Below are 22,409 nucleotides of genomic sequence, written 5' to 3' on the forward strand. Positions count from 1 at the left end.
TTTCTTTCTTTCTTTCTTTCTTTCTTTCTTTCTTTCTTTCTTTCTTTCTTTCTAAAGCATGAGTGATAAAGTGTATTTGTTGAAGCAAGGAAACCTATCTCTTCGCAAAACTAATGTCTTAACATGCACTTTTATTGTCATCCTCTTCCATTTTCTCTAGAAGATTATTCCCTTTATCATCCTCACTCTCTCTAATGTTTTAACTCTTACTATCTACTGGCTTCTTCCCTGCTATCTACAAATACACTCTAATCGCTACTATATTCTTTATCACTGCTTTCCTTTTCTTTTACAAATCCATCTAGACTAGGACTAGGTGTCTTCATTTCTCCTCCTAACACTTACTTCTAAGCCCTCTGTAATCTAGTTTCCAAACACATTGTTCAGTTGAAATAGATCTTTTCAAATTTACCATTAATCTTTCAACTGCCAATGCCCTTTCTCAATCCACATTCTTAATACTCTGAGGCTTTTGTCACAGCCCCTACTGTTCATGATTTCCCTCTGAAATACTCTAATTTTCTCTTCTTTTTTCTCTCCTCCTCCTCCTTGTACTCTTCATCATCCTCCTCCTCTTCCTCCTCCTCCTCCTCCTTCTTCTTCTTCTTCTTCCTCTTCTTCTTTTCTCTCTCTTTCTCTCTCTCTGTTTATATATATATATATATATATATATATATATATAAAATCTTGCATGCACATAACCAACAACCCAATTAACAAACATTTGTTATATGTATACCTATGTCTGCATTGTGTGAAGCACTGAATAGATAAAGGGGAAAAAAACAAACAAGCAAAAAACAGGTTCCCTGCCCTTAAGTAATTCACATTTTCAGGCAGGGGAGAGGTGAGGGGGGAAGAACACAAAAGAAAACTACATGCAATATATATATATATATATATATATATATATATATATATATATATATACACACACAGAGAGAGAGAGAGAGAGGATGGAAGGTTATTATGCTAATCATACTGTCTTTCTCTAAGTATGGAAATATTTCTTAGGCCATAGACGTTGCTTCATCTTTAAAAGCTGGGGCAGGGGGGCTTCATTTGGATATTGGATACCAATATTGGTTATTGGTATCTAGAAATGTGATGTCATTTTCACAGCGTAACTCTTTAATGACATGACTTAACTGATATATTCATGATCAGTTCATTATTTCTTTAGTACTTCAATTTTCAACTTATTTTAGTTTGGAAATTCTAAATCTTATACTACAATATCCACTTCATATACATATATATGTATATGTATATGTGTATGTATATGTATCCCTGCATGTGTATTTATAGTACGTATATTATCATAGAGCTATTAATATAAGAATTTGATAATTTTCAAATTTCCTTTAACCAACTTGGGAAGGTTCTGCCTCTGTCTTCATTTCTCTGTCTGCCTCTCTGTCTCTGTCTATCTGTGTCTCCTCTCTCTGTGGATCTCTCTCTCCCTCCTTCCATCTGTCATTTTTTAGTACACCAAATGTCATACCATGGAATATACTCGGTTGACTTTTTTTTGTTATGGTTGACTACACGAACTTTTCAAGGCCTGCTTCTAGCTGCACGGGATTCATTCACTGCTTATGGGCTTGAACTTAAACATGACAAATAATTCCCATATTGACTGTGGAGTGAGAAGAGTTGATGATTTAGTTCATGTTTAAAATAGAGACACTACCTTCTTGGCTTGCTTTTCCTGCCTGACTCTGTATTGTGTTATGAGTCTTCCAAGTCACTTTTCGAGAGGGTAGTTAACTTCTTTGTCCCATACCCTGACCTTCATTCAGCCATGAGTATCTGACATCTAAAGCTTATGTTCTATCTAGGCAATCTTGAAACAACACTTGGGGTGCCTTTTTTGTGTCTGTTCTTTCATGACCTTAGGTTAAGTATTACAAGATGGACATGTCTAGGCTTGGAAATGACCTTGAGAGTAAGAAGGATGGTCAAGCTAAATGGTGATAAGAGACAAATTTCTGCAAATAGACAAGTGATTTTGTAAAGGACAGCCACTAACCAAAGGACTGACCCAAACCTGGCTATTTTACCTGCAGATGAGTCACTGGAAATGTTTAGGCTATTCAGGGCTGAGAGGTAAAATGACTAGTTAATAGTACCACAATTTGTTTTATGTTCTAGTGGTATTTAAGTAATAGCCTTCCAGTGGATTGTAATAGTAGTTATACATTATTACTGAGTCACTTTTTCAGTTTTTTTTTTGTTTGATTCATTTCTAGTAATCTTTCAGTGGGGAGGAATAAACTGTCTATCACATATTTTATTCACATTATACATTTTGCATTTTTTTTTATTTCCTATCTTTTGGAAACCCCTGAATATAAATTTTAAATAGTTTTCTGTGGAGTAGCAGATTGGGGATTTAACAAGTTGAAGAGTTTAGGAAAAGGGAGCCTAACCTACCTCATTAGAGGTCAACTGCCAAACTAGAACTGAACTCGGGTCACCCACAGAGGCCAGCCAGAGGGGTCAGAGTAAAAAAAAAAAAAAAACAAACCCTCATTGATCTGACAATTACCTGTTCTTTTAGAAACAATAACTATCCCCCATTGCAGTCTAGGTCATTTTTTTCTCCATTCACAAAGTAATTAAATTATCCTCAAGGCTCTATTAGTTCAAACTGAAACCATTAACATAACTGTGGGAAAATAGGTACACTAATGTTGGTGGAGCTCTGAACTATTCAAATCATTCTGGAAATTAATTTGTGACTATGTCCAAAGGGCAATTAAACTTTATATACCTTTTGACCCATAGATACCACTACTAGATCTAGGACCCATCAAGTTCAAGGGAAGAGGAAAAGGGACCATATGTACAAAATTATTTGTATCAGCTCTTTTTGTGGTAGAAAAGAATTGGAAGCTGAGGGGATGCCTATCAATTGAGGAATGGCTGAACAAGTTATAGTATATGAATTCTATGGAATGCTATTGTGATGTAAGAAATGATGAAGATAGTTTCAGAAAAATCTGGGAAAACTTACATGAACTGATATAAAATCAAGTGAGTACAACCAGAAGAACAATTTACAAACTATTAGCAATATTGTAAAGGTAATCAAATTTGAAAGATTAGTTATTTTGATTAACACAATAACCGATCACAATTTGAAAGGGCTCGTAATGAAAGGTCCTATCAACCTACAGAGAACTGACAGACTTAGAGTGCAGATTGAAGCATGTTATTTTCTATTTCTTTTTTTTTCTGGAACATGGTTAAAGAAGAAATTAATTTTGTTTTACTTTACATATTTGTAATGAGTCTTATATTTCTTGGCTTTTCAATTGGTGAGGTGGTAGGAAGGAGAGAATCTAGAGCTGAAAATAAAATTTAAATAAAACAAACGTAGCCTCAGATACCACCTAGCTGTGCAAGTCATTTAATCTCTGCCTGCCTCAGTTTCTCCATCTGCAAAATGATAGAAATAATAGTTCTTACCTCCCAGAGTCATTATGAGGATCAAATGAAATAAATATGTGTAAATTACTTTGCAAACCTTAAAATATCATATGAATGATAGCTATTATTATTTTGGTTGCTATTGTTGTTATAACTGTATAATGACCTAGTTTATCTCTTTTAACACTTCCTTTGGATTCATCTTTCCCATTTGGCAATAGAGTTGTAAAATTTCAGTCACCTTTCCATTTTCAATCTCTTTAAATATTTCTACATTCAGCAAGTAAAGAATGATGATAATGATGATGATAGTAGCTGGAAAGTACATAACAATTTATGACTTACAAAGCACATTACTTGAATTTAATTCCTGAGATTCCATTCAGGACAATTCAAAGCAAATCAGTAAAATGAATTTATTATAAAAATAGTGTGAATAATAAAAAGAAAGTAAATATGTTTCAATAATAAGTGAATACTTGATTTTCTCATCTTCTAATCATGTTTAAAAATAATATGTCCTATCTTTAATGTATTATTATCCCTAATCTAAGCCTTGGTTTTCTCATCTCTCAAGTGGAGATAAATGAAGTCCCAGCTTCACAAATTAGCATTAGACTTAAACTGGGTAATAGAGGGAAAGAACTTTGTAATTGTTAAAGTGCTATGTAAAGAACAATTATCTTCAGTAACAAAGCATCTATTTGGAGTCAACATGAATGCTTCATCTGGCCTTCATTTCATTCAATATTCAAAGAGGAGGAATATTTTTGCTGTAAATTAAAGGGATACCCACAAATGGCTAAATAAGCTGCGGTATATGATTGTAATGGAATATTATTGTGCTATAAGAAATGACAAGCAGGATTATTTCAGAAAAACCTGGAAAGATTCACATGAACTGGTTCATAGTGAAGTGAACAGAACCAGGAGAATATTGCACAGAGAAACAGAAATTTTGTTTGATGAAGAATTGTTAATAACTTAGCTATTCTCAGAAATCAGCAATACAATGATCCAAGACAATCCCAAATGACTAATGATGAATCATACTATGTGCCTCCAGAGATAGAACTGATATTGATTGAATACAAACTGAAGCATGCTATTTTCCCTTTCTTTTTTTTCTTTTATTTCAGTCTTCTTGCACAAAATGACTAATATGGAAATGCTTTACATAATTACACATGTGTAACCTATATCTAATTGTTTACTATTTCAGGGAGAATAAAAGTAAAGGGAGGGAGGGAGGGATAGAATTTGGAACTCAAAACTTTAAATAAAAATGATTATTTTTTAAAAGAGTGGATAAGATTAAATACTCTCATTCCAATATATCAAAAAAAAAAGCCCTGCTACTCTCCCCTTTATTTTAGAATCATTTACATGATTTTCCCAGAAGATATTGTTCATTAAAATGATGAATGCTTGACTCAGATAAAAATGACAATGTTACAATATATGTGCATTTAACCATGCATCCAAATGATCAATTTGGAAAAGTAATTTTAGCCTAAGGAAAAGGAAGGAAGATGTTAAGGATCCATTTGTATGCATATATTTTGCTATTGAGTATTTGGAAGGAAATTGGAATTTAATTTCATTAAAATGTCTTGGCCTTCTCTTGTTTTAAACATGATACCAGCATCTAGGAAGATGATTAATTTTAAGGGGTTCTGAAAATTGCAATCCCAGCTATCATTCACCCACAAACTCTCAAAGTATTATGGAATATAGAGAAAACAAAATCTATTGTTAAGATGGGTTTCAGAATGTTAGCTGGCAATATTCACTTCACATTTGTATTATAAGAGAAAATAAAATTTTTAGAAGTGAAACCTATTTTTCCACTTTTTATCCATTTACTAACAGAATCAGTATATTAAAAAGGGGAGGAAACATAAAGGAACTTGGGTGTCAGGGCATTATAATGAATGTTTGATTCTATCATCAGAACATCTTCTATGGCTTTGGAGAAATGTGTCACTTAAAAAAAAAGTCTCACATAGGAATTCTATCACTTAAAATTATTTGCTCAGTTATCTTATGCAAATATCTAAAAGATCAAAGAAATCAAGGTTACTTAGTAGTTCGTTGAATTGAATTCAGAAATTGAAATAGTTGATTGACTAGAAATCTGGGAGATCTGGGGCTAGGTAATGGCTCTTACACTTAGCTTTGTGTTGTTAAGCAAAAATACTTTACCTACCTGAAGTCAGTTTTCTCATCTATATAATAATTTGGTGAGAATGAATGAATCTAAAGTTTCATACAACTTCAAATACTTTAGTTTATGATTTTTATTCTGACAATTTAAGGTTCTACAAAATATTCAAATAATTCATACCAAGGTGAGTCTGTGTTCTCATAAGTTTTTTTTAGTTACTATGAATACAGGTAGAAAAAAAAATACTTGTCTGACCATTCTATGTAACTGTTTTCCATGTTAATCAGTGTTGGTCACAGAGGGTGTACCCATTTGTACCAGATGTTTTCTTGAAAGGTGTAATTTCTGCTGACATTGTGAAGTTAGCAGTGGAGCACTCTGGCTGTCTAATAGTCACCCTTTCCATAAACCACACAACAAACATGTCAGATAGTTATAATATGTTTCTAAAAACTGGTCTCAAATTTTATATATTTTGCAGGTAAATTTGGTAGATATTTTCAATGTTAAATTAATATAAATATTGTGGTCTGAATTAAGGATAACTTATTGAATACCTTTCAGAATGACCAGAAGATGAGTAATACTAAAGGATAAAGGAAGTTGTGTAAGTGAGAGGAGATTTGGGGACAGAAAACTTTTAAAATAGTTGTGGATGAAAGTTAGACTCTCTCTGGGGAAGAAACATCTAGGATAACCAGGATTTATACAACACAAAATCTATGTCGACATTGCCTTCACTGAGATTACAAGGGTCATTTTTCCAAAAAAAAAAAAAAAAGCACAGAGTGGTTTTGAACAGTGTTGCCAATTGGCAAACACTGAGTTCCTTTCCTAAAGCCTGATTTCTTGTACGTCTCCTTATTTATGTAATGTCAGAATATATTTGTTGAATCAAATACATAAAAACAAAAATTGCCCCCTCTGTGTTTGAATCTTTCACTCTTTCTGTCTCTCTCTCTCCCTCCTCTCTTTCTTTCATTCTTATTTCTTTCATTATTATTGTGTGTGCAATGCGACATTCCAGTTATATTCTTATGCCTCATATTAAATTCCAATGTCAAAAAGTCACTGTAAGGATTTAATGTTCTTTTGTTTCAATACACTCATTACTAAAGAATGGAATCTCTCAAATGTTCAAAAGGAGTTATGATCTCATTGATTTGGAAATTCCCTCCAAATACATAGATTACAGACAATATATGTCTGTCAATTCTTTATGGTTTTTGTCCCCATCTTCCCAAAAGTTCACCAGTGAGAGCTCACCCAAAGTGTTGGTGGCCTTTTATTTTTCCAATACCATCAATATACTAATGGAAACCTGGCTTCCTACCTACAATGTCTCATTCTCATCACATGATCTCCATAGCTTTCTATCTTCCTATTCCTTGATAACATCTTTTACTCATTTTCTTCTTTGAAGTTCCTCATTTACAGCACCCCAATCACAAATATCTGTTCTTTTAAGGAAGTATTTTAATTAATTAATTTTCAGTTTTCGACATTCACTTTTATAAGATTTTGAGTTCTAAATTTTCCCCCTCCCTTCCCTCACCCCTTCCCAAGATGGAATGCAATCTGATATAGGCTATACATGTATAATCATATCAAACATATTTCCACATTAGTCGTGTGGTGAAAGAAGAATCAGAATGAAAGGGAAAAACCATGAGAAAGAAAAAAATGAAAAAAGAACAAAAAAGAGAAAATAGTCTGCCTCCGTATGCATTCAGATTCCATAGCTCTTTCTCTGGATGTGGATAGCATTTTCCACTGTGAGTCTTTTGGAATTGTCTTAGATCATTGCATTGCTGAGAAGAGTTAAGTCTGTCAAAGTCCATTATCACACAATGTTGCTGTTACTATACACAATGTTCTTCTGGTTCTGCTCACTTCACTCAACATCAATTCATGTAAGTCTTTCCAGGTTTTTCTGAAATCCACTTGCTCATCATTTCTTATGGAACTTTAGTATTCAGTTATATTTGTATACCACAACTTATTCAGCCATTCCCTAATTGATGGGCATCCACTCAATTTCTAATTCTTTGTCACTATAAAAAGAACTGCTATAAATATTTTGGTACATGTTGGTCCTTTCCCTATTCTTATGATTTCATTAGGATACAGACCTAGAAGTGGTATTGCTGGATCAAAAAGTATACACAGTTTCATAGCCCTTTGTGCATAGGTTTAAAGGAAGACTTAACAATAACTTCATAAATGAGCTAATCTAAGAGCAGCAGGATTAAAAACATCTTTATGAGGAACAGAAATAGTCTATTTAGGTTGGACATGTTTTGCTAGAGCAACATGTTATTTATACTATACTATTGGATTGCTAATTGTCATGTTATTTAATGAATCATTCTAAGGAGGAAAAATCACCACAAAGAAGCTGACACCAAATTAAATTGCAAATTATGGGAACACTCCTGATACTATGATTTTAGAGTGGCACCGATAAGCAAGATTATTTGGAGAATTGAGAACTAATCCCAGAAGAAAGAAAACTGGGTTCAATGTGTGATCCTGGAAGAGTCATAGTTATTCTCTGGTTAGTAGCCCCAGACAACTGATTCTCTAAGTTTCAGATTTACATTCACATAGCTCACTCATTGGGAGTTTGTTATATTGACTAAATCACAAGTCTGATTTCACCTTCAACCCCTTGTAGGGAGAGGTTATAAATGGGAAGAAAACAGCAGCTGGGAAGGTAAATAGTTCATAGTCTAGGAATATCAATTAAAGGAACTGGAAATGTTTAACCTACAGAAGAGACTATTCACAGCAACATGATAACTCTTTGTGTATCTGAAGAATAGCCATGTGAAAGAGGAAATAGACATGCTCTGGTTGGCCCCAGAAAGCAGAAGTCAGAGTCATTGGTAGTTGTAAGGAGGTCAATTTCGTCCTGATGTAAAGAAAAACAAATTGTAAAATGTGACACTATCCCAAAGCTGCATGAGCTGTCTTAGCATGTAATGTGTCCCCATTTACCAGAGGTGTTTAAGTAAGGGATTAATGGCTACTCCTTAGGTATGATAGATAAAGGATTTTTTTCAAAATATAGATGGAACTAGAAGGTACCTGGGAACTCTTTCAACTCTGAGATTCTATAGGAAGTTGACGACAATTTTAAGAAAAACAAACTTCTTTCCATTAAAAAAAACAAACCTCAGAAATGTGGCTTAAAAACATGGATGGAGCCAGTAAAGAACATTTTTAGTAAAGTTGATTTTAATTATTTGAACATACATTGAAGGATCTGTATGAATAACATGGTAGAGAGTAAGAAAGAAATGGTCAAGAATTTAAAATTTGCCATGTTAAGAAAAAAAACACAAGAAAGAACCATAAAATCTGAAACACTTTTAGAAAGAAATTTATTTGGTCATTTGCTAGAGAAAGAAAGCCGGAAGAAGGTGCCCCTCCCTAGTCTCTATTAGGTTTGCATTATATAGGGGTTTTGAGCAGTGCATCTCTTGAACTGTACATATTAGTTCGGAGAATGTGTATGCCAGACATGTGAAAATGTCCCCAAGAGGAATGGTCATATGAGAACAATTTATTTCAATGGCCATGAACTTGGCTGGGGCAGGTATTGTGGAGTGCTTAGAGCTTGGTCAGACATAAAAAACACCAAGGCCACTGCCAATCATCCTGCTTCTTGTCTTGCCACTGCACTTTGATCACTCCGGAAGAGAGAGTGAGGCTGATGACTTTGTTTGATTTTGTCCCACTAAAACCCAATTCATCCTCAAGTCAAGACATTACTCTATGATGTCGATGGTCTTCTTCAAAAATGGAGAACAAACAATAAGAAGAGCAACGTAAAAGTAAGGTTTTTTGTAGATATAGCAATTCCTAGACAAGTTCCATTGATATGTATATGAGTAAGTGCAAAAATTCATATTTGGGGAACCCGAAGCAAAAGTCTATGCTCTGGACAAATCTACATTAAGCCCAAACTCTGCATAGCTGTCCTTACTGGATCTCAAGGGAATGAAAGATTCCAAGGTGCTCAATGTGATGTTTGCACTGGTGGACATTTTTTTTCTTCTGAGGTTAATAGGAAGTTGTCTAAATTTTGCTCATCTGTTCTGACACAATATGTTGCCTTTCTTTAAAAATTGTGGGTTAAAATGCCAGTCATAAATGATCTAGCTTTCAATTACTTTTAGCAGCTTGTATCTTTTTTGTGAATAAAATATAGGCGACTTGAAATAGCTGCAGAAGGTTCAATTTGTTATACGGTAGTTGTAGAAGCTTTGTTTCGCTCAACTAATCCTAAGACACAAAATTGATGGGTCAAATTTTCTTAGGTTTGTCAAGATATTGCTCAGCCATGAACACTAATTTGTCTAGGAAATATATTTGTTATTTATTTTCCCATTCCTGTAGATTAAAGACTTCCAGATAGTGGCTGGCTCAGTTCTGATAAGGAAACTGTTTTCAATTTATTTGTTTTTCCAAGCCTTTGCCCTTTTTTGCTTTGAATAGTTTTTGATATATTTGAGGTAGGTAGATAAATACCCATACATTTAATGTGATTATACAAAGTTTTAAATTTCCCAAAATATATGCATACACACATGTGCACACACACACACACAGCCAAACTCTGTGTAACAGATTTTTCAAGCACTTGCAGACCACAACCTTTCCTATTATTCTCTTGATTTTTTTTTTAGTCTTCTCCAGGCTAAACATGCCTGGTTCCTTCAATCAATCTTCAAATGACATGGGCACAAAACCCTTCCCCATTGCTGTCCTGCATTACTCTCCAGATTATCAGTGTGTTTCCTAACATTTATTTGAACTGAACACAATACTCATGATGAAATCAGCTTGTGGCAGAATACAGTGGTAAATCACCTCCCTATTTCTGAAAGATATGCCTTTCTTAATGGAGTTTAGCATCAAAATAACTTTTCTGGCTGCCATGTAACACTACTGACTCATATTGAAATGTCAGTCCATTAAAACCAACAAATCATTTTCAGAACTGCCGCCTCCCCAATACTCTGCAAATGAACATGACTTTTTGGATGAGGGACTTTACATTTATCTCCATTAAATTTCAATCTATTAGATTTAGACTAATACTCTTACACACCAGAACTTTCAAAAAATATTTATGCTATTGTCCACCATGTTTTTATCCCTCCTGATTTTGTGTCATTTGCAAATTGCTAATTGGTTTGCTACCAGCTATTGTGATGGGTTAAAAAAAAATGTTTAGCTGCCCAAATACGAATCCTTTAGATAACTATACTGAACACTTCTTGACCTATTGACATTAAACCAACAATAGGTATCACTTGAGTATAACTCTCGAACCAAGCTTGAAACCATCTTACTGCATGGTCAAGTCCAAAATTCTTCACAAGAATAGTATGAGATATTTTAATCAAAAACTCTATTAAAATCTAGGTGAAGTACAATGTATCCTTAGCATTCCTTTAATCTACAATTTTAGTAATGCTATCTAAGAAAAGAAATGTTATTTTCACATGGTTTGTTCTATATATCTGTTCATTTATATAAAAAGTATCGCTCCCCCTGGAACAATATTTTAAATTAAAGATATAAGCCTTATTACATGTAAACATAGCCCAGCAAAACAAATTTCCTACATTGGCTATGTCCACAAATGTATGTCAACTTCTGCAATTTGGCTTTTGCCACTCTGTCAGAAGGTGGGTAGAATGTTTAATCTTTAGTTCTATATACTCAGAATTTTTCATTTCATTAATCATCATTCTAAAGACATTCAAAGTTGTTTTTCCTAGAAAGGTTGGAATTATATACATTATTCTGGTGTTGATCCCTGAAGGATGATTCAATTCATGGAAATCTTCCCCATTTCCTCTATTAAAGTCCATTTATTTTATCATTTCTTAAGATACTATTCCATTCATATGTGACAATTTATTTAGCCATTCACCAATAGATGGGTACAGTATAAATTTCCAGTTTGGAACTACTATGAAAAAAGTTGCTCTAAAAAAATATGTGCATTAAAGTCCTTTTCTTTCCTTTGCTCTTTTTGGGATATAGTTCTAGTGGTGATGAAGTTTGGCCCTAGTATCAAAGCACTTTGCAGACTAGCTGTAAGAATCCTACATATATGTATGTGTGAACAAGAATCCCTAACTTCACCAACAGATCAATAGTATGCCTGTTTTCCTGTTGTCCCTCCAGTATTTTCCCGGCACCTCCTCTGATATCTTTGCCAATCTGATGGGCACGAGATGGAATGTCAGAATTTCTTCAATTTGAATTTCTTTATTTGTAATTTGAAGTATTTTCCCCACATGAATGTGTATAGCTTGGATTTTTTCCTTCAAAATTATCATTTCACATATCTTTGCCATTTATCTGTTGGAGAATAACTCTTAATTACTTAAATTTGAATCAGATTCTTATGTATCTTGTATATGAGACTTTTATGAAAGAAACTTACTCCAAAATTGATTTTCCCTACTTACCTCTTTCCTTTCTAATTTTAGTTGCATTGGTGTCTTTGCACAAAAACTTTTAAAAATTTTTAAATAATCAAAATTGTCCATTTTATTTTTGTGATTCTATCACTTGTTTAGCCATGAACTTTTCCCCAATCCATAAATCTAAAAGTTAATTCCATCTTTCTAATACACTTGTGACATTTTTATGTCTGTCATGTATTGATTTGGAATTTATCTTGGTATAGAATGTGAGATGTTGATGACCAGTTATTGATAAGCCCATTGCTTTTTGTAATAATTGCTTCCCATTCCAGATGTTCCCCAAATTTCTTTAATAATTTGTTCTAGAATAATTTCAATAATTGAACTCATGCCCACTTGGCTTTAATGTGTTGACTTTGTTGCATTACTTTTTTTGAAAACCATTACATTTTACCCTTGTCCCGAATTGCAGTATTTTTTCTGCTTTACATGATGTTTCAAAAATCAGTAACAATAGTCCTGCAAATATATTGGTTAATTTTGTCGCTGTCTGAGGATATAACCCCTCTTTACCAGATGCCCTGAATTGTCTAAAGGACAAATACTGTCTCCTTTTTTTTCTTGGGCATCAACTACCAGCTAGTTATTTTTCCTACGTTATTTCCAGGAAAGGTCATTCTCCTTTGCAGAAAAAACATACACACACACACACACACACACACACACACACACACACATACAAATACACACACACACACACACACACACATATATACATTTATGTATTTATCTAAGTGTGTGTATATCTGTGTTTCTACATATGTGTGTGTGAATAAACATTGATTAAGTGCTTCCTACATACCAGACACTGTATTAAGCACTAGAGATACAAAGTAAAAGAAAAAAAAAATCATCCCTGACTCCACAGGGAGCTTAGAGTGTAGATTCATGGAGAAACAGAGACGGATAGAGACAAATAGAGATAAATATTGACATAAAATATACAAGTATAGAGTTAATTGTATAATTTTATAGTGATCTATGATATGTATTATGTAATACCACTTGTCAGATATGTCACAGTTAGGGTTCTCTGGGGTATAGATTGGACTAGATGACCCCCAAGGAACCTTCAAATTCTCAAATTCTCATGATTTTTAGGATTCTATTAGATACGCGTTATGTATGTGTATATGTGTGTGCCTCTGTGTATATGCTTGTGTATATGTGTGCATGTATATATGTGAGTACAAATACACAATATACTGTTAGACACGAGAACTAACCCCAACATCTGAAATAGTTTTGGGAAGAAATTTCTTAGGTTGTTTAGCAGAAAGAGAGAGATTTAAAGAAGATGTGGTTCCTCCTACAAGTCTTTGTTAGGTTAAGTTATATAGAGCTCATACAAGGGCATAGGACATTTGCCTAATGGGCTCACATAGACAGTAGGTAATCTTGAAGAGAAGTTTGAGATCTACCCTAGCAGGTAAGTCAATAGAATTTGGGTGAACCCAAAATAAGCACTGAGTGGAATTTAAGCATTCCTTAACAACATGCAGCTTCCCTGAAGAATCTCCAAGGTCAACCTGATGTCTACAGTAAACTTTGGGGGCTAGACAATTTTCTAGCCATATAAGCCTAGGTTCAAACTATTAATAAATGGCAATCCACATTATGCATATATACATATATTTATTTAGACACACTATATTCATATATCTATATACATGCATACATATGTACATACATATGCCTTTTTCCTTTAAAAAATATGCATATATACATATATTTACATATGTATATACATACACATTATATATACATTGTATACATATATACATATTCATTATATATGCATGTATGTGCATATACATATACATTATATATACATGTATATACATATACATTATGCATATATACATATATTTCTTTAGACACACTATATTCATATATCTATATACATGCATACATATGTACATACATATGCTTTTTTTCCTAGTCTTTATGTTTGTAAATGATGTGCTTTGGTTTAATCTACTTGTTTCATTGAGTCACTATAACTCCATGTTTTCATGGCTGAATGATGTTATAAGATCACCACTAGAACGTTAAACAAGATTCCTCTTTCATCTTATGATATTTTCATTCAAATGCATTCTGGGGTACCTGGAATCAGAAGGAGAATTAAGTTAAATTACATAAAGCTGGGGCGTTAGAGAGAATAAGGATGTTCAAAGCAGTTATGGTTGTCAGCACTTCAAAACAACTATTTAGAAAATAGAAGAGACCTTGGGCGCTAGTTCATCTGGATGCTAATGGATATGGTGGTTGGAAAAGGGAATTAGTGTGCGCTCAGGAGATAATTAAGGCACAGTTGTTAAATGTCACATCTGTTGTTAATAAAGCATATGGTATTGAGATTTAATCTTACACAGATCTGGTGTCTATTTCCAATACCCAGTTGAAGGACAGTTTTGAATGGCTTGGTCCTTTAAGAGTGTCAGGGGATTTCAGATTTAGAGCCAGATTTCAAGATGGGTGGAGATTCAGAAATCCCTTTGGAAGAAGTTTTAATTCAGATTGTGATGACAGTCATAAATTCTATTATTAAGTGTCTGAATTTTACAAATATGTTTAATTTTAACTGACCGACAAAGATATAGAATAAGCCCAGGAGGATAGTAGGATTTTCTCATAGAGACCAAGGGCCGTTTTACTTCATCATTTATAAGGGTTTGTTCTAGAATTAGAGAATCTATAATCAAAAATTTATTAAAACACTATATAGTCTGTAATATTTATTGTGGGCTAACCTTGACATATTCATATAAATAAGTCTATGTGTTCACACAGGAAACTTCTTTCATTTTTCATCCGGTTGCAGGTGTCCAAGATTTATCACTTATCTTTTTTACTCAAATCCTGTTTGAAGCTTCTTTTTTCACAATTCCAATAGTGTGATCAGCAGCATGTTTTAACTCATAATTTGTGGTTGGAATCCTAATACTTTTTCAAGCGATTTCAGCATGAAATCGCTTTTGTCCCAAAGACTTGAATGGATTATGGTTATTACTGTTATCATTATCATAGATGTTTCTAGCTAGCATTTCTGTAGTACTTTATGTTTGGCAAAGTACTTTTCAAGTAGTGTGCCATTTGAGCCTCATAACAACCCTGGAAGGTAGGAACTGCCATTATCCCCATTTTACAGATGAGGAAACAGTGGCAAACTATAAAGTGACTTGCCTAGGATCATAAAACTTAAGTAAGTATCTGAGGTCAGATTTCAATGCTCTGTCCACTCCATCAACACATGTTTATGAAACTCCTACTATGTGCCAGGAATTTTGGTAGGTACTAGAGACAACAGAACAAAAAACAAAACAAAACAAAACAAAATTAAAAAAAACCATCTCAGCCCCCTTCATTTAAGGAGCTAACTTTCATTATGAGAAAATATTTTGAATATAGATAAACAAGAGCAGTTTGGGAATGAGGGGATTTGAAGCTGGGAGAATCAGAGTAGGTTTGCTGGAGGAGATGGCACTTGAGTTTCAGTGCTTAGCACAGTGCTTGGCACCTAGTAGGTGCTTAATACATGTTTATAGACTGACTGGCTGAGTTGAGACTTGATGAAGCTTGAGATTCTATGAAGCAGACATGAGGAAAGGTATAGAGAGAGCCCAGGTAAAGCCAGTGATTTCGAAGACAACATTGGGCATGGGGAACAATAAGTAGGCCACTTTGACTGGAATGTCAACAGCATAGAGAAAAGTAATAGCTAAATGGTCCTTAGAAGGACAGCTGCAGCCAGACAAAGAAGAAGAGAAAGAACATTCTGTCTCCCCCTTGCTAGATTCTTTCATATGAGCAGAGTTGTTTCTCTGGAGCTAACAGTCTCCATGGTTACTTTTTCTACACATTTTCAAAGCAGTAAAGACTTATGGGAGTGCCATTGAGCTAGGTTCCATGGTTCAGTAAGTAAGGGGACCAGTCCTCCGAGGTCACACTGCTGAAATGCAAACCCTGAGTCAGTTGCAAGGCACCAGAAGCTATGGCAAATAAATTTCAGAGACGTATGCTTATAGTTCTGATCACTCCCTGGCCTGCTGTGAGTTAGCCCGGTTGGTTCAGTGAACGTTTGATCCCTGGGTATCTCAGTTAGCTTTGTTCCATTCCACTACTCTGTGGTCTGTTTAGGACACAGATTTCATGCCTAAATTTGCCAGCTGTCAAAGTAAATGCTTGCTCTTGGTCACAATGAGAATTGGGTGACAAAACATGGTTGGATCAGCATTGTCACACAGCTGGAAAAACAACTCAAACAAATGCCCTCCTGAGCATGGATCAAGTTTTATAGGCAAATATTATCATAGAAGGAAGAAGCCAGAACTATGAAGGAACACTGAGGAATATCAGACAATATCTTTACAAAAAGATGAAACCATTGTCTTTTAAAAACAGTCCAGGGCAACCCTATAAAGACAATAAATTCCAGTTGACTTTCCTTGTGGAGAAAAGTATCTGGAAAACATTGAATTATGACATTCACCATTTCACATTTTTCCCATTCAAATAAATAGGAACATAAAACATAGAACATAGTATCATAGATCTAAAGGTCATCTAATCCCATACCCTCACTTTACAGATAAGGAAACTGAGACCCACACAAAGAAGTGACATGGTTTCCTTAAGGTCACAGAAGTAGTAAGCATCACAGATGATATTTGAACCTGGGTTCTTTCACTCCATAGCCCCTTGTGACTGCTCTTTGTCAATTTAATGGAATGGCTGGCCCTTAATTTGAGCCTTGAAGGAAGCTAGGTGTTCCAAAGGGGAAAAAAATGCCTTAGCTTTTGAAGAAAATGATTCATTTTTGCAGTTGCAGTATTCAATTAAATCATCTATGCAAACAGGCTGCATAAGTAAATATCACCTCCATATTATGTTTTTATATTTCTCTTTTATGCAGCACAGCCATGACAGCATCAACATTTTGGTTCATCTTTTTAAGAAAACAATTAGCAATGTGATAGCTTTCTTCCCATTTTTCGGTTTGGAATCTTGCAGCCAATTCAATAAGGATTCAATGACTGACACGTTCTGCTTTATAGAGATAGGTTACTTCCACAAATACTGAATGAGATTGTCCATCACCCTTAGAGACATTTATATACAGGAAATAGAGCATGGATGTAATCCTCTGGAGCGTTGGTATTTTGTTTGAGAAGATTTGTTCCATGCTCTGTTTCACTCATCCTGAAAGTCAGTTATTTTAATTCAAGAGATGTACGTCTTATACTTTTCTCCCTATTAAAGTTTAGCAGCTTTGATTCCAAAGATTTGTTTTGCCTCTGTTTCCTTTTTTCCACTTCACCTCTGAGATTACTTAGTCTTAGTTTAACACAACTTTGCTTCACAAGGGAACGCCCATGAACAAATCTATTTAATCTTATTTTAAAAGGCTAATTGCTAGATATCTTCACCTTGTCTATTTTTAAATTTACAAGAGCATGTGAATAAAAAGCATGCATTTTATGGTTTTAAAATTATTTCATTTCATTAAATATTTCACAATTACAGGTAAAAGGCATTTAACACTATTTTAAAAAATCTGAGTTCCAATTTTTCTCCCTCCCTCCTTCTATTCACCCATTTTTGAGAAGGAAAACAATTTGACATTTATTATACATGTGAAGTCATGCAAAACATAAATCCATATTAGTCAGATGAAAGAAAAAAAGCAAATAAAATTAAAAAGAGAAAGTGAAAAACTATGCTTTCTCTGCATTTAGAGTTCAATTCTTTCTCTGTAGGTGATAGCATCTTTCATTATGGGTCCTTTGGAATTGTCCAGGATCATTGTCTCCATCAAAGAACCTGTCTTTGACAGTTGATCATCCTTACAATATTGTTGTTACTATGTACAATGCCCCCTGGTTTTCACTTTGCATCATTCATATAAGTCTTCTCAGGTTTTTCCTGAAACCATCCTGCTTTCCATTTCTTAAGAGTATAAAAGCATTCCATCGTAGTCATGTACCACAACTTGTTTAGTCATTTCCCAAAAGATGGACATCAGCTAAATTTCCAATTCATTGCTACCACAAAAAGAGCTGCTATACATATTTTTTGTATAAATAGGTCTTTTCCTTCCTGATATACAGACTTAATAGTGGTATTTCTGGGACAAAGGGTATGCAGGGTTTTATATCCCTTTAAGCATAGTTCCACATTGTCTTCCAGAATTGTTGGATCAGTTCACAACTCCACCAACATTGCATTAGTGTCCTAAATTTTCCACATCCCCTTCAGCATTTGTCATTTTCCTTTTCTGTCATATTAACCAGTCTGATAAGTGTGAGGTAATACCTCAGATCTGTTTTAATTTGCATTCCTATAATCAGTAATGATTTAAAGTATTCTTTCATATGAATATATATATATATATATATATATATTGGTTTCCTCTTCTGAAAACTACCTCTTTATTTGCTTTGACCATTTATCATTCAGGGAATAATGCATATTCTTGTAAAGTTGACTTAGTTCTCTATATATTGTAGAAATTAGGCCTTTATCAGAGAAATTTGCTGTAATTTTCCCCCTGTCTTTCTGATTTCTTTCTAATATTGACTGCATTGATTTTGTTTTCTTTGAAGGGGAATTTGGGAGAGATAAGGTGAGTTCCTGCTTCTACCATAGTTGCTTTACCTTGTATTTGAAAGTCAAATTTTATATTGAGCTCTTGTCTTTTCATTAGGAGCACTTTAAAGCCTTCTAGTTCATTAACAATCCTTTTTTTTTCCCTTGAAGGACTGTATTTAGTTTTCCTGGGTACTATATTCTTGGCTGTGATCCCAGCTCTTTTGCTTTCCTGAATATCATATTCCAGGTCCCTCACTCCTTAAAGGTAGTGACTGCTAAATCTTGCGTAATCCTGACTGTGACTCCACAGTATTATGGTTTCTTTCTTGGTGCTTGAATTATTTTCTCTTTAACTTTATATCTTTCTTGCTGAAGTCCTAAGTTGTCTTGGGCTGGAAGATTTTCTCATTCTGACCTTTTTTTTCATTCTGCCATTCAAGAATTCTATTTGAGGCATTACTTTAAAGTTATTTGGAAAGCAATGCTGGGAGAGCTCAGCCAAGTATTTTCTCTTCTATGCCATCTTCACATAACAGTTTTTACTTTGCTTGAAAATGTATTTATTGAAAATTTATATATATTTTCTTGTGTTTCATTATGTATGTTCACCCCCAAGGTCTCTTTTTTTCCATCTCATACTAATCCTGACTCCCATAAGATCTCTTTTTTCCTCTCTATTTCCATTATATATAATATGTATATATGTATATGTATATGTATATGTATGTGTGTGTGTGTGTGTATGTATGTAATAACAGAACATCCACCAAGCAAGGATGAGGATGAGATAGGGGCTTTGATTGGGAAAATGGTCTTTAAAAGGCAAAATGTATTTTTAGACCTTGGTCCTTTAATCCAGCTGTAAAAATAGACTAAACACTTTGACCATTTTAAAAAATAACAGCAATATCACCAAACTTTTTGTTGTTGTTGTTTTTAAGTCCCCATCCACTATGGAATGCTTAATGTTTCCTGACTAGACTCAATCAAACACTTTAAGAAGATATGGCCATTTTCTCCCAACTCTCCAGTCATTTCTACTGTGGCAATGTGTTTTCTAATTGGTCAGAATTAGTACCAGAGGAACGGATACGTACAATGTATTTTTTTTTATTTTTCAATTTTATAGTTTTTCAATGTTTCAAAAATTTTAAATGTGTTAAGATAGCTGAAAAAGAAAAAAAAATGATATACAGATGAAGAGTACTGCTTCTGAAAAGCTTCTGTTCCCACCTTGGATAATTATTCCTGTGCAATCTTGGGGATGTAGTCAATCATTTATTGAGCATTCCCTATAAGCAGACATGGTGTTAAACACTTGTGATATAAAAAAAAATTGCAAATAATCTCTGGCATCCAGGAGCTTCCATTCTTATGGGACAGACAACATGTAAATAGAGACACATAAAAGTTACATATAGAGTAGATGGAAGTTAACCTTAGAGGAGAAGATACTTAACTACCCTAGGCTTCAGCTTTCTCTTATTTAAAATGAAGGGAGTGCTCTAGGTGACCTCTGAGGTCCTTTCCAGCTCCATATAAATGATACTATGATCTCATTAACTTATATTATGATCTGTCTTTACAATCATTCACCATACCTATTCTCATTTGATCTTCACCTATGATGAATTTAATGCTATTATGAGATAAGGGTTTATGATCCTTCCTCTGTGGAACTTCATCCGGTGAGGCAAATCACGAACCATATATGACTAAAGAAATTTCAGTCACTTGCCTGAGAGTATAATCCAGAGAGTATAATGACTTATCCAAGATCATATATATACCAAATGTCACAGGCAGGATTTGAATCTAGTGCTTCTAGACTCAAGTCCAACACTTGATCAGTATTCCAGGGGACATGGCCTTTCTATGAAAATTCAGTACAATTTTGGAAACATTCATTAAGGTCCAAGCACAACGCTAAGTGCCGGGGAAATGAATACAAAACTTAAAGTCACTGTCCACCAAAAGGTTACTTTAGAATTTTTCTTTGTCATTGACTCCAACCTATAATTTATCCAAAAAAGGAAAGACATGGAGTAGATTTAGTTTTGGGTAGACCTTTATTCACTAATCACTTCAGGAAAATATTATAATTCTAATCTGCACATTCTGTGTATGGCCAAGGTAGGCAGAGTTTTCAGTTAGTTTTCATAGTTTTCACAGGCCAAGGTTTTCTGGAAGTCTCAGGTCATTAATTTCTGACAATACAGCTGCAAAGTTTTAAAGGACTCTGGTGATCACAATATCTTAAGAATGGAGAAATTGAGTTACAGAAAGATAAAACATCTTTACTCAGGTCATTTTTAAATCAGTGATAATGTATATAAAAGAATGTCAATACCACAATTCCCTACCTGCAACTTTAGCTAATTTATCACAATGTCCTGTACCTCAATTTCTCTTTCCCAAAGTTCTAATGCTTAAAAGTGACCATGGTGCATATTCCTTCTGTCAATTTCTCTTGGTATTTTCCAAGCTCTGCCAAGAAAGATTTTCTACATTTGTACTGTAACAGAAATCATTACCTGAATCTCAATGGGGATCTGCTAAAGAAACCAGATGAACTGAGGAGGAAATGAATAGATAGCTAGAGAATCAGATTCTCTTCTTTCATTGATATTTGTCTTCATTTAGACCACATTTTCCAACTTCCATTTCCCTAAATAATTATTTTTACCCATTGCACTTCACCACATTTTCCCTCTGAATGTGGTTTCAATTGGGTTATAGAAAACATTTTTTCAATAAACAAAATAGCAACAAAACAACTATATAAAAAGCAGGAGATAGAAGATTTTAAGTAAGCTCTGAAGCCTGGAAGACCTGGGCTGTATTCTTATCTCTCCAAAATGTTGGCTATGTGACCCCAGGCAAGTCATTTAATCTTTCAATTTTCTCAAATGGCTGTCTAAGACTACAGGTTGGACAGCAGTTGCTGATCTGCTTTGGTGGAAAGTTTCCTCACTCAGGAGAGTTCCTTACATCAAGGAAAATCAAAGGTCCAGACCAAAATAATTATAATAATTTAAAATGAGCATGAGCATGAACATGATGCGGAAGTAGAGTGATATAGAGATTAGAGAGTAGGCTTCAGGAATATTTAGGCTTAATTCCTCCCCCTGAAATCTGTATTACCTTAGACAAGTCATCTGCTCTTTCAGTGACACTATGAAACTTTCTAAGATTTCAAGTAGAAGAGAAATTGCTTGACTTAAGGGGGTTTTCCAACTAGAAGCACCCCACACCAGCAAAATCATAGGTCTGGTCAAATAAATAATTATTGAGTATGATAATATTATATTTATCTAGCAATACAATTTTGACAAAGGCTTTACAAAGTGGGAACTAGTTGGATATAATGAATGGAATGTTGGATTAAGAGTCAGGAAAACCTGAGTTTGAATTCTGCCTCTGAAACAGCTTAGCTGAGTGACCCTGGGAAAGTCACTTAATGTCTAATGTGAGAAACACATAGGATAATATCTATAAGGTACTTTGGAAAGATTTCAAAGTGTAATATAAATGCTAGCGATGATTATTGTCATCATCATCATCATCATCATCATCATCATCATCATCTTTATCGTCTCACTTTTAAAGAACCTAAAGAGATACTGCTTCTCATTTCAACTTCTATCATTCAGTTTTAACAGTAAAACATTTTAGTATGGCCAGAGCAAAATATTTAGCTT

This window comes from Vombatus ursinus, unplaced genomic scaffold (assembly GCF_900497805.2).
Source record: "Vombatus ursinus unplaced genomic scaffold, bare-nosed wombat genome assembly UNPS02014810.1, whole genome shotgun sequence".
In the NCBI taxonomy this organism is placed as follows: domain Eukaryota; kingdom Metazoa; phylum Chordata; class Mammalia; order Diprotodontia; family Vombatidae; genus Vombatus; species Vombatus ursinus.